Consider the following 12,932-nt stretch of genomic DNA (forward strand, 5'->3'; position numbering starts at 1 on the left):
TTACAAATAACCAGCTCCAGATGAGGCCCACTGCCTTAAAATGGACCGACAACATGGCTCAACGGATAAATGAACTCCTTTGGTCTGACCAACTGCAAGAGACAAGGGACTCCCTTATCCAGGCAGTTGAGCCACTGCCAATATATGACAATTTAGTAGAACTGCTAAAACCTTCGTTGGCTAAGACCCCGGTAATGAATAGTAACCATTTCTCTCATAAAAAGTGGTTTGATGAGGAATGTAGGCACTTCAAGAACAACCTATATAATGAATTCTTGGCATATAGGGCATCAAATGACTCCGCACCTAGCAGTCACCTTATGAACCTCAAGAGAAGGTATAAAGCACTATTAAAGGAAAAGAAGCTTGCGGCAGAAAGAAATGATTGGAAGAACCTTCTAAAAGCTGCAGAAAATAGAAATCCCTCCTCCTTTTGGCACCAAATTTCCAGATACCTGGGTAGACCGTTGTCAAGGATAGAACCCCAAATTTCAGCTGACACCTGGGAAAGCTTCTTCTCCGTTTTATATGCAGCTCACGCAGCCAGCGGAGTAAGGTTAGATTTGGCCCCCTTGCCAGAGTGGGATCCTGTTACCTGCTCTGAAGTGGAAACACTTATAGGCCAATTTGAGGCGGGCAAGGCACCCGGAGACGATCTTATTTCCATAGATGTTATTAAAGCCAATAAGGATTGGTGGTGTCCACCCCTAGCAGCTCTTTTTACTTATATAAACAAAACAGCACAATTTCCTCCAAGCTGGAACTCTGCACTGATTGTGTTAATTCACAAGAAAGGGCCGCGCACAGACCCGGCCAATTTTAGACCAATTAGCCTGCTAAATGTTATTGGGAAGATCTATTCAAGATTTCTACTTAACAAATTAACGACCTGGATGGAAAGCAACAATATCATCGCAGAGGAGCAGGCGGGTTTCCGCCCCGGAAGATCAACAACAGACCAAATCTTAATCCTAAATCACTTGGCCACCAAGTACGCTGGCAATGGCCTAAAAGCCCTCCACGTCGCCTTTATAGACTTTAAGCAGGCCTTTGATCTAATTCCCAGGAACCAGCTATGGACAAAATTGGCAGCGACATCTATCGACCGCCGCCTTCTTTTGCTGATTATTAATTTGCATACAAATACCCTCTTGAGGATTAGGATAGATAGTAAGGGGCTAGTCTCCAATCCGGTTGCCACCACTAGGGGGGTAAGACAGGGCTGTTTGCTTGCCCCTGCTCTGTTTAACTTCTATATTAATTCGCTAGTGGCGCATATGGCAAATGCTGATTTCCATCCACCAAAACTGGCAGGACGAGCCTTAAATGTCCTACTGTATGCGGACGATGCCGCCCTATTAGCTACCTCCCCCATCGGATTAAGGAGGATGCTTCGAGCTCTTCATGAATATGAGACCCAACACGAGCTCCAATTAAATTATGCCAAGACCAAAATAATGGTCTTTGCTGCTCGACCGAAACCTAATTTATGGTCAATTAATGGTATTCCTTTAGAGCAGGTCAGTTGCTTCAAATACCTGGGTCAGGTTGTAAGATCAAATAGGTCCTTCCTGGCGCACAGAGAATACATAGCCTCGAACGCATCCAAAGCAGCCCTGGTGATTAGAACCCTGTACTCCAAGAAACAGGCACAAACTGTCAATGTTGCCTTACGTCTCTTTAAAATGAAAGTCCTCCCTCTTCTGCTGGTGGGCATTGCCTTGGGCTCACGTAGAGATTTTGAAAAACTGGAATCTATCCAAACCCAATTCCTCAGGGCCATACTCAGGATCCCCCCCTCCGTGGCAGGCGCGATCATGAGATTGGAAACCGGTTGCCAAGCCTTTAGGTATGTGGCCCTGAAAGCGAAGCTATGGCTATGGCTCAAGCTCTGTTTCCGACCGGTGGGTTTGGCCCCCTTGATTCTGAGGGATAACTTTAAATCTCCATGGGAAGGGGAGATAGTGGAGGAAGTGCAGAAGTGTGGGTTGTCCTCCCTTTATATAGAGTCCATGACGTATAGCCACGCAAAGGCGGTGATCGCACAAAGATTAAGGGATATTGCCAGACAGGAGGACATAGCCCGTGTGAAACCTGGGTTGTTTCTGGGGGAGCAGTTGTATCGGGCTGCCCCAGCTCGCTACCTGGCGGATATCCACTACGTGGAATACCGCAGACTATTTACTGCGGCTAGGCTGAATGTTCTTGACTCGGCGGTCCTGAAGGGAAGATATGGAGGAGTTCCATATGACCAGAGATTATGCCACTGTGCATTGGGCAAGGTAGAATCCACAGAGCACATTTTATTGAGCTGTCCCTTCTACAACGATTTAAGACAGTACCTTATAACTCCATACTTACCCCAGCTTAGTTCCCGACAAAGAGGAATCCAGACAGCATATCTGCTAAATAAGTCTTCTGGGAAAACAACCTTGTCAGTGGCTAAATTTCTTTTCCTGGCACTCAAGCGTCGGAAACGTATAACTGAATGCTTTGATGTGGGTTATCTGTGAGAGGTCTATTTCTGTGGCCCTATCTTACCTATGTATCTCCTATGATGTTATAGTTTATAATTATTGTGTTTTAATTCTGACTATCGGTCGAATAAAGAAATTGATTGATTGACTTCGGAGCCTGTTTATGGGTTCCTTTGTGGGTTGGGGGTGCTAAGGGTGCCCGCCGAGTCTCACGGTCACAGGCTTCATCCATTTTGGAAGTCCCGAGCCTCAAGGAAGTTAGATTGGTTTCAACTAGGGCCAGGGCCTTTTCAGTACTGGCCCCGACTTGGTGGAACGCTCTGTCCCAAGAGAACAGGGCCCTGCGGTACTTGACATCTTTCCGCAGGGCCTGCAAGACAGAGCTGTTCCGCCTGGCCTTTGGTTTGGACTCAGTCTGACCCTTATGTTTCCCTCCCTTTATGGTTTTGATCTATGGGCTACTTTTAAAATGTGGCCGCATTTTAAATTGCATTTTAACCTGTATTTTAAATTGATTTTTTCCCCTTTCTTTTTCCCCTATTATGTTTTTACTGTGATTTTATTGGTGTTAGTCACCCTGAGCCCAGTTCTGGCCAGGGAGGGCGGGGTATAAATGTTGTTATTATTATTATTATTATTATTATTATTATTATTATTATTATTATTATTATTAGTGGGAAATGCAAGGAGCAACAGACGAGGTGGAGCCGTGCAAGAAATTTCACTAAGACAGGTCCAGAGGCTCTCCGGGGTTCAAGACTCTTGAACCTCCCCCAGCCCTGCCCGGAGATGCGCCCCCTTTGGGACCTTCTGCGCGCCCGGCCTGGCACGAGCGGGGTCTCCGCTGCAGCTGCCGGATTCTGCCATCTCTCCGCGAGGAGGAGCCACCGGCGAGGAAGAGGAGGGGGTGTCCTCCGCGTGCGCACCTCTTTTGTCCTTTTTGTTCTCCAGCCCAGGCTGCCCTCTCTTCTCCCCGCATCTCCCTTTCCCCCCAGAACAGTCTCACACCTCTGGCCTCCAGATATGGAACCTCAGGACGCCTCTGGGTCTCCGAAGAGGGAGAATTGAGGCCCTCGCGCTCCCTCTGCAAGGTGGGGTTGGGGGACAGGTGAGATGCGATAAGTCCTATAAGCCCGCAAGGAGCGCCTCTCCATCCTCACCTCCCCACCCGATATCTCCCCATCTGAGCTCTATTTGCCTACTTGTTTAGTGCTTTTAATTCCCACCGTTTTCTCCAAGGTGGCCTGCATGGCCTTCTCCGTCTTAATTCTGTAATAAACAACAACAACAACAACAACAAGAATTTATTATTTATACCCCACTCATCTGGCTGGGCTTCCCCAGCCATTCTGGGCGACTTGCAAAAAAATATTAAAATACTGTAATACATCAAACATTAAAAGTTTCCCTAAAGAGGTCGGGCGCCACCACCGAGAAGGCGCTCTGCCTGGTTCCCTGTAGCTTGGCTTCTCGCAGGGAGGGAACCGCCAGAAGGCCCTCGGAACTGGACCTCAGTGTCTGGGTAGAACAATGGGGGTGGAGATGCTCCTTCAGATATACTGGGCAGAGGCCGTTTAGGGCTTTAAAGGTCAGCACCAACACTTTGAATTGTGCTCGGAAAAATCTGCCCTTATTCCCTTATAGAGTCCTTTTGTAGGTTCTCCATCTGTCGGAGAAAATAAGAGAAGCCAACCAGAGAATATGGAGAAGCAAAGCAGCTAGTAAGCCCTCACACCTCCTCACCCGAAGGAAAGGAGGAGGACCCCGAACAAAGGTGTGCCTGCCCTTATATAGACATTTTAAATTCCCTGCCCTGGAACTCAAGACCACCCCTCCATACATCATACCTACATCACAGTAGAGGCGGTCTACAGCAGAAATCTGAGTGCATTGTTTACCTCCTGTCTGGCAGGTTACCTGTTAATGGTCACTTGATTGGATACCCTGGGGAGCCTGGCCAGTCTTTTGTAATGATAAATACTTAGTTCCTGAGCCAGGTCACAAGCTCACCCTGTTCATACACAGACATACTCTTAACTCAGGATTTGTGAACAAAAAGACAGTGGGGAGGTGTCAGGGGTACAGGGACAGAGGCACAGGGAAGGCAGGAGATGGAGAGCGATGGAGAGGAATCCCAGGACAGCGAGGAAGAGGATGACAATGACGCAAGGGATTCCATGAGTCTCTCCAGCGAATCAGAGGATTCCCAGAAGGGGGCGCCCATGGTCAGGGCAAGGGGAGCCCCAGGGGGAGAGTGTCAGGAGCGGGGGGCCAGCAGGGGACCCCAAAGCGGCAGCTGGGAATCAGGGCCGGCTTCCCCACCAGAGCGCAGCGTGGGGGGGAAGGTTCCAGTGTGTCAGGGGAAACAGCTCCGGCAGCAGAGAAGGAGGAGGGGTCAGAGCAAGCCATTCTCCCGGAAGGGGAGGAGGGCAGTGAGGGGAGTAGCATAACTGTCAAAAGGAAGGTTAGAGGTTGGGCGCGCGCGCCAAGTTCAAATGTGGAGGCGCGCGGAAGTACAGGGAGCCCGGGGGAGGAGCCAGGGCCCAAAGCACGCAGGAGGGGGGAGAGCAGTCTGAGGATTCAGCGTCAGGAGAATCCAGAAGGAGCGGAACCCCAGCGGGCAGAAGGACCCTGCGGAAAAGGAAAGAGAGAAAGAGGTGGAGCAGCCTAAGCCTCTTAAACTGGTGTAGGGGGGGACGGATTCAGAGGGGACTTCTACCGTCTAAGGTTAACAGACATGGGGGCTGCACGCCTCGGTTGTGGAACTTACTATGCACTGCAATAAACATCCTTGTATATAAGAAGAACTTGGCGTTGGTCTTTTGTGAGCTGAGACCTGAGGCAGCCCTGACAGGAGGCTTTTCCATTTTCCTTCGACCTTGCAGAGAAATATTTGAGGTCAATTTGGGAGGGACAAAATGGTTTCAGGACTTTTTCTGTGGGGTTTCAGACATGTGGTTTATATATGCAGTTATGAACATTATATATATAATATGACCTTAATTTTTTTTATTTCAGTTCCCACAACAACCCTGAGAGGTAGGAGCTGAGAGGTAGGAGGTGATAAGCTCCTCCCACCACTCCCTGGTGGGAGGAGCTTATCAGAGCTTGCAGGGCAGTGGCACGTGCAGTTTGATCCATCTTTTAGATTTAGGGGAGCTAGTCTCAAACGTTTGTTGGGGGAGACCTAGGTTTTTTGGGGGGGTTATTTGTCCTGTCTTCACGCTTTTTATGATGGAGGACCACTGTAGCCACCCCCAACGACACGTTTTCAAGATGGAGGGTGAGGGAACAGCTGCAGTCGCCTGCGGTTCCTGCGCAATGTTTGCCATCTTGCCAAAGGTTGCAGGCAGCTTTACCTGCAGCAATTGTATGTTGATTGCCCTCTTAGAAGACAAAGTCCAGCAACTGGAGGAACGTGTAGCTACGCTCCAAAGAATTAGAGAGCTGGAGCTCTTCTTGGAAGCAACAGAGAACACCGTCTCCACCAAGGAGGAGACAGGGGACTCCCCTGAGAAGGAGGCTAGTTCACCAACACAGGAGCCAGATATATGGAGAAACGTGACTCAAAGAAGTAGGAGGCCCAGGGTTCGCTCTGATTGTTTAGAAATACCCAATCGCTTTGAAGTCCTCTCCCCTAGCATGGAAGACGAAGAACAGACTCCATTTGAGGAGTCTTCATTGTCCAGAAAGTGGGAGAAGCAACAAGAGGAACAGCCATTTTAGATCTGGTCCTAACCAATGTTGATGACCTGGTTAGTGGGGTAGAAGTGGAAGGATCATTAGGCGCGAGTGATCATGCTCTTCTGAAGTTTACTATACAGAAGAAAGGAGCAGCCAAGCATACTAGGACTCAATTTCTTGACTTTAAGAAAGCCGACTTCATAAAACTTAGGGAAGTGCTGGGTGAGATCCCATGGACAGTAATACTAAAAGGAAAGGGAGTTCATGATGGCTGGGAGTTTGTTAAGAGGGAGATAGTAAAAGCACAACTTCAGGCAATACCAATGAGACGGAAACATGGAAGGTGCCTAAAGAAGCCAGGGTGGCTATCTAAAGAACTTTTAACTGAGTTAAGATTTAAAAAGGATGTGTACAAAAAATGGAAAAGGGGGGAAACCACCAAAGAGGAATTCAAACAAATAGCCAGCATGTGTAGACACAAAGTCAGAAAAGCTAAAGCACAGAATGAACTCAGGCTTGCTAGAGAGGTTAAAAGCAACAAAAAAGGCTTTTATGGGTATGTTCGTAGCAAAAGGAAGAACAAAGAAACAGTGGGGTCACTCAGAGGAGAAGATGGTGAAATGCAAACAGGGGACACAGAAAGGGCTGAACTCCTCAATGCCTTCTTTGCCTCAGTCTTCTCCGATAAAGAAAACAATGCCCGACCTGAAGAATTTGGAGCAAATGATTCAGCAGAGGAAACACAGCCCAGAATAACTAAGGAGATAGTAAAAGAATACTTGGCTAGTTTAGATGTATTCAAGTCTCCAGGGCCAGATGAACTGCATCCAAGAGTGTTAAAAGAACTGGCAGATGTGATCTCAGAACCACTGGCAGTCATCTTTGAGAATTCCTGGAGAACAGGCGAAGTCCCGGCAGACTGGAGGAGGGCAAATGTTGTCCCTATTTTCAAAAAGGGGAAAAGAGAGGACCCAAATAATTACCGCCCAGTCAGTCTGACATCAATACCAGGGAAGATTCTGGAGCAGATCATTAAGCAAACAGTCTGTGAGCACCTAGAAAGGAATGCTGTGATCACCAATAGTCAGCATGGATTTCTGAAAAATAAGTCATGTCAGACTAACCTGATCTCGTTTTTTGACAGAATTACAAGCCTGGTAGATGAAGGGAACGCAGTGGATGTAGCCTACCTTGATTTCAGCAAGGCATTTGACAAGGTGCCCCACGATATTCTTGTAAAGAAGCTGGTAAAATGCGGTCTTGACTATGCTACTACTCAGTGGATTTGTAACTGGCTGACTGACCAAACCCAAAGGGTGCTCATCAGTTAGGTAGATTTATTGCTTTATTGTTCGGCGTCCGGCGCGCTTCTGCTGCGCGAGCCTCCGCAGGTCGTAAAGCAATTAGCAAATAGCAAAGTTGCACAGCGTCCGTGTTGAAAGGGCAGTAAAACAAGTCCCACGCGTTTCTTCTGTCCTAATATCACTTTATTTGCTCAAAAGTAGCATACTTACAATCAAGAAATTCCTTCTGCATCTTCTCCCTCTGTTTGCAGCTGCATAACAAAGCTGCTTTCACTTTTCACTCAGCTCACAGCATTCCAAGCTGCTTTCGTCATGTCCTGGCTTACTTCCCTTGTAAGCGCCTCCTCTCAGCCTCGAGACACAGAAGGTTAACCCTTTGCTACACCCAACACCCCCTCTTGTCTCGCGCCTGAGGGGAGAATCGACCCTTGGTCGTCCCAAACCCAGACCTTCACAAAACTCCCCATGTCTTTGGAAGGTGAGTGGCTTCGTGAACCCATCAGCTAGGTTCTTGGCAGAGGGACAATACTTCAGCGCAACTAATCCCTCCTGAACACTCTGGCACACATTTCGAAAGTGAATGTCTAGGTGTTTAGTTCTGGCCTTGAACTGACCTGACTCTGCCAAACGCAGGCATGGTTGATTGTCCTCGAAAACACGTATCGGCAGACAATCCACTTTGCAGAGTTCCTGCACCAAGCAAGCATAGAACTCTACTTCTCTGCACACCTCTGAAAGAGCACTGAACTCAGCCTCAGTGGATGAGAGCGCTATAAGACTTTGCTTCTTGGACCTCCATCCAACTACTGAGTTCCCAAACTTCACCACTAGGCCAGACAAAGACTTGCGATCCACAAGATTAGCCCAATCTGAGTCCACAAAGCAAGTCAGTTTGACTTCTCCTTGTGCTGGCAACCTAAGACAAAAGTCTTTGGTCTCCTGCAAATATCTCAGAACTCTCTTGATGCCATTCCAGGCTTTCACACTAGGGTTTGATGCTTCCCTGCTGAGCAGATTGACAGCAAACACTATATCAGGTCTGCTCCACTGGGACAAGTACAACAAACTCCCTAGGGCTGACTGAAACACTTCAGTATTTTCGAACACAGCGTGTTCTGCTTGCTGGCTGTCCTTCACAAAACTAGTCTCCATAGGATTTCTCACTCCTGCACAATCACTGATCCTCATTTTCTGAAGCAATTGCTCAATTTTACCTCTCTGGCTGAGCAAAAAACTTCCATCCTTCCACGCCTTTCACGCTCAACACTGACACCTAAATAGGTTTTGACAGCACCAAGCTGCTTAAGCTTGAACCGTTTACCTAGCTCTTTGGCAAACTTCTCCGCCTGTTCATCTGTTTCTGAGAAGAACAGCACATCATCAACATAAATCAGCAAATACTCTTGTGCTGCTCCTGAACCTCTCAAATAAAAGCAACTATCAGCAACACTTCTCCTGAAACCTAGCTCTTCTAAGGCTTCATTCAGGCACATGTTCCAGTTTCTAGCAGATTGACGTAATCCATAGATGGATTTGTGCAATCTCCACACAACATCCTGCCTTAAATTCTCAAACCCCGGAGGAGGAATCATGTACAGCTCCTCCTGGAGATCTGAGTTAAGGTAGGCAACATCCACATCAAAGTGGTTTACCTTCCAGCCTCTCTGTGCTGCACAAGCTAAAAGCATTCTCAGAGTCTCCGCTCGTGACGTTGGCGAATACACCTCCGTGAAGTGTATTCCCCTTCCCTTCCTCGAGCAACTAACCTGGCTTTATACTGCGGCTCTCCAGCGTCCGTGGGTTTCAAACGGTAAACCCACCTGGAACTCACAGCCTGCTTGCCTGGTGGCAACTCTGTGAGTGAGTGAGAACACACCTAGATCTTTCATGGACTTCATCTCTTTGTCCATTGCTCTGTGCCACTTGCCTGCTTCTTCCTCAGGTAAACTCTGAATATCCTCGAAGGATTCAGGTTCACATCTTGCAGAACTTACCCAGACGCCTGAGGCGTCGTACCGATCAGGAGGCCTCCTTGTCCTCGCTGATCTCCTCAGTGTGAATCCTGGTGACCCTGCTGCTTCACTGGGTCCAGCTAAATCATCCTCAGTGTCTTCCCCCTCTGACCTGCTGCGCCTCTTGGGCCTTACAGCTGGTCCAGCAGGTGAAGAAGGCTCACTCTTTGGCTCAAACTTGACACTTGCCTGAGGAGGTGTCCTAGGTTCCCCCCTCTGAGGGATCCTGAGCTGTCCCTGCCTTGGACTCTGTCGCTCTGGACCGTGGTCCCCAGCACCAAGTTCCTCTTCCTCCTCAACGTCTGAGTCATAGAACTGCTGTGGAATCGGGTCTGGATTAGCGTGCAGACGCTTCCAACCGGCTTGCTCACAGAACTCAGCGCTATTGCTGATCACCAACCTAGACTGGTCTCCACTTGGGTACGCAAACCGCCAGGCCTTTGAGCCAGGCTCATACCCTACAAAGATCATTCTTTTAGATCTTGGCTCACCTTTCTTGCATAGAGCCTTTGGAATAAGCACCCAAGCCTCACAACCAAACACACGAAGGTAGTGTACCTTAGGCTTCCTTCCATGCAGTAAGAAATACGGTGTATTTCCTACACTAGAGTTGTACACTCTATTCTCCACATAGCGCCAGGCCTCAGACCAATATTTCTGGGGTAGCCCTGCGTCCCACAGGATCGCAGACACAGCTTCCTGCACCGTCCTGTTCTTTCTCTCTGCCAGCCCATTCTGTTGCGGAGAGTAAGGAGCGGTCAGTCTGTGGCTAATCCCCTTCTCCCTAAAGAAATCCTTTAAAGCAGAACCAGCGAATTCAGAACCTCTGTCACTTTGAAAACCACGAACTTTGGTGGAAAATGTTACCTCAACTGCGGTGATCCAATCCCTGATCATTTTAGCCACCTCCCCTTTCGTTTTCAGAGAGAAGGTCCAAGCAGACCTCGAAAAATCATCAATCAAAAGCAGAGAATACTTCGAACCTCCCAGTGACTCAACAGACATGGGTCCACACAAATCTGCATGAATTAATTCAAAGGGTTGTGTGGTCTGCCTCTCTGACTTTGGATATGAGCATCTCACAATTTTCGCCTGTTTACATGCATTGCAATCTAAAAATTTGTCACAAACATTAAATTTGCACCCTTGTGTCAGCTCTGGTGCTTTCTGGAGATATCTCCAATTCTAATTGGCGAGCGGCGGTGCCAAATATGTGAACAACCAGGGTGGGGCGCTACATTCACACATTGGCCCTTCACATCTTTGGTGTCATCCTCTCCTGTGGAAAAAGGCACATTTACAGCAAACAAATTATCTTTAGACTGCACTGTGTACACGTGTTTCCCATCCTTGGAGAATTCACATTTGTCACCTGCAAAAGAAATATGAAAACCATTGATAAGTAGATCATGCACACTTAACAAACAGTTAGTTAAACCGGGCACTGCATAAGCTTTGACTTCATGCTTAAGGAAAGGACAGAAGAAAAGGCCTGTCTCTGTTAGCCTTTTTTTGCTTCCATCTGCAATCGTCACATACTTCTCAGTTTTTACTGTCCTGCAATTCCTCAAAAGACTGCTAGATGGCACTAGCGAGTTTGTCGCACCAGAGTCTATTATTACAGTGAGAAAGTCTTGTTGTTTACATTCCTGGGTCGCCAGGGCAACAATCTCCTCACTGCCCCCCTCCTTGGGGCTTCTGCAGATGTCCTCTCTGGCTGTCACGGCAACATTCCCCCTCTCACTGCCCCCCCCACAGGGGCCTGCTCAGGCATCCTTCACGTTTGCCATTGACGCTGCCAGGTGGAAATCTGATGCTTTGTCTTTGTTGTCTCCACGTCCGGTGCCTTTGGAAGCTTTCCCACGCCTTTGCTGCTGAGAAGCGGAGCTTATCTGCCTTCCTGGCAGCTGCTGCATTCCTCTCCGACTGTCCTTGGGCTCCTGCGCTTCCATTGGGCAGTTACGGATAAGATGTGTGTGACTGCCACAGCGAAAACATCTCTTGCGAGAGGCAAAAGCTTTCACAGTACGCTCACTGTGCCCTGCTGCCCCCCCCACTTCTTCTAGGGGTACAGCCCGTAGGCTCTCTAGCAGCCCCTTGACGTCTTATCTCTTCATCAATCAAGCGTCCAGAGATATAATCCAACGTAAGATCCTGAGTCGGCATAGTCTCCATCGTGAGAACCAGGTTCTCATAGCTCTTGTCCAAAGAGTTCAGCAAAGCATAAGCTTTTAATTCCTCAGGAAAAGGGACGTTGAGCAAACGCAGCTTGCTGAAGATAGACAGCACCTGTGCAATGTGCTCACGTATCGGTTCCCCTGGGGCCAGCCTTTTCTCAAACAAGGCACGCAACACATGCACTTTGGCCCCCGCTGTTGTGCGTTGGTGGATTCTTTGCAACGCAGTCCAAATCTGGTGGCAGGTCCTCAAACCGTCAATGTGAGGCAACTGATTAGCCTCAAGTGCCATGACTACGTGGGACATGGCCTTCTGATCTTTCTTGGCTGCAGCAGCTGCACGTTCTTGATCAGCAGCCCCTGCCCCTTTGGCAGCCACAAAGGGGTCCTGCTGCGTGCACTCCCAAAGCTGCTTCCCTCCCAGCCAAAAGTACATTCTCTTCTGCCAATCCTCCCAATTACTCCCATTGAGTCTCTCAAAGGGGATATTGAAACTCTCAAAGACTTGTCCCTGGGGCTGAGACATTGTCCCCCTTCTGTTGGCCTTTGCAAGAGCAGCCGATAATACTCACTCTGCAGCCAAACTGGGCACTCCGGACGATGTGGCTCGTCAGCTCCCACTCCGTCAGCCTCCTCCAATTTGCCCTCTGAAGTCTTGGCAGTCGATCAAGCTGACGTCCAGCAAATAAAGCTTCAAAGCCCTTTCTCACACGCTTCACGTTGACCCATAACCTTTGTTAGGTAGATTTATTGCTTTATTGTTCAGCGTCCAGCGCGCTTCTGCTGCGCGAGCCTCCGCAGGTCGTAAAGCAATTAGCAAATAGCAAAGTTGCACAGCGTCCGTGTTGAAAGGGCAGTAAAACAAGTCCCTCACGTTTCTTCTGTCCTAATATCACTTTATTTGCTCAAAAGTAGCATATTTACAAGCAAGAAATTCCTTCTGATTCAAGCTGCATCTTCTCCCTCTGTTTGCAGCTGTGTAACAAAGCTGCTTTCACTTTTCACTCAGCTCACAGCATTCCAAGCTGCTTTCGTCACATCCTGGCTTACTTCCCTTGTAAGCGCCTCCTCTCAGCCTCGAGACACAGAAGGTTAACCCTTCACTACACCCAACATCATCAATGGTTCCTCTTCATCCTGGAGAAGAGTGACTAGTGGGGTGCCACAGGGTTCTGTCTTGGGCCCGGTCTTATTCAACATCTTTATCAACGACTTGGATGATGGACTCAAGGGCATCCTGATCAAATTTGCAGATGACACCAAACTGGGAGGGGTGGC

Source organism: Podarcis bocagei (genome assembly GCF_964188305.1).
Source record: "Podarcis bocagei genome assembly, chromosome: 5".
NCBI classification, from domain to species: Eukaryota; Metazoa; Chordata; class Lepidosauria; order Squamata; family Lacertidae; genus Podarcis; species Podarcis bocagei.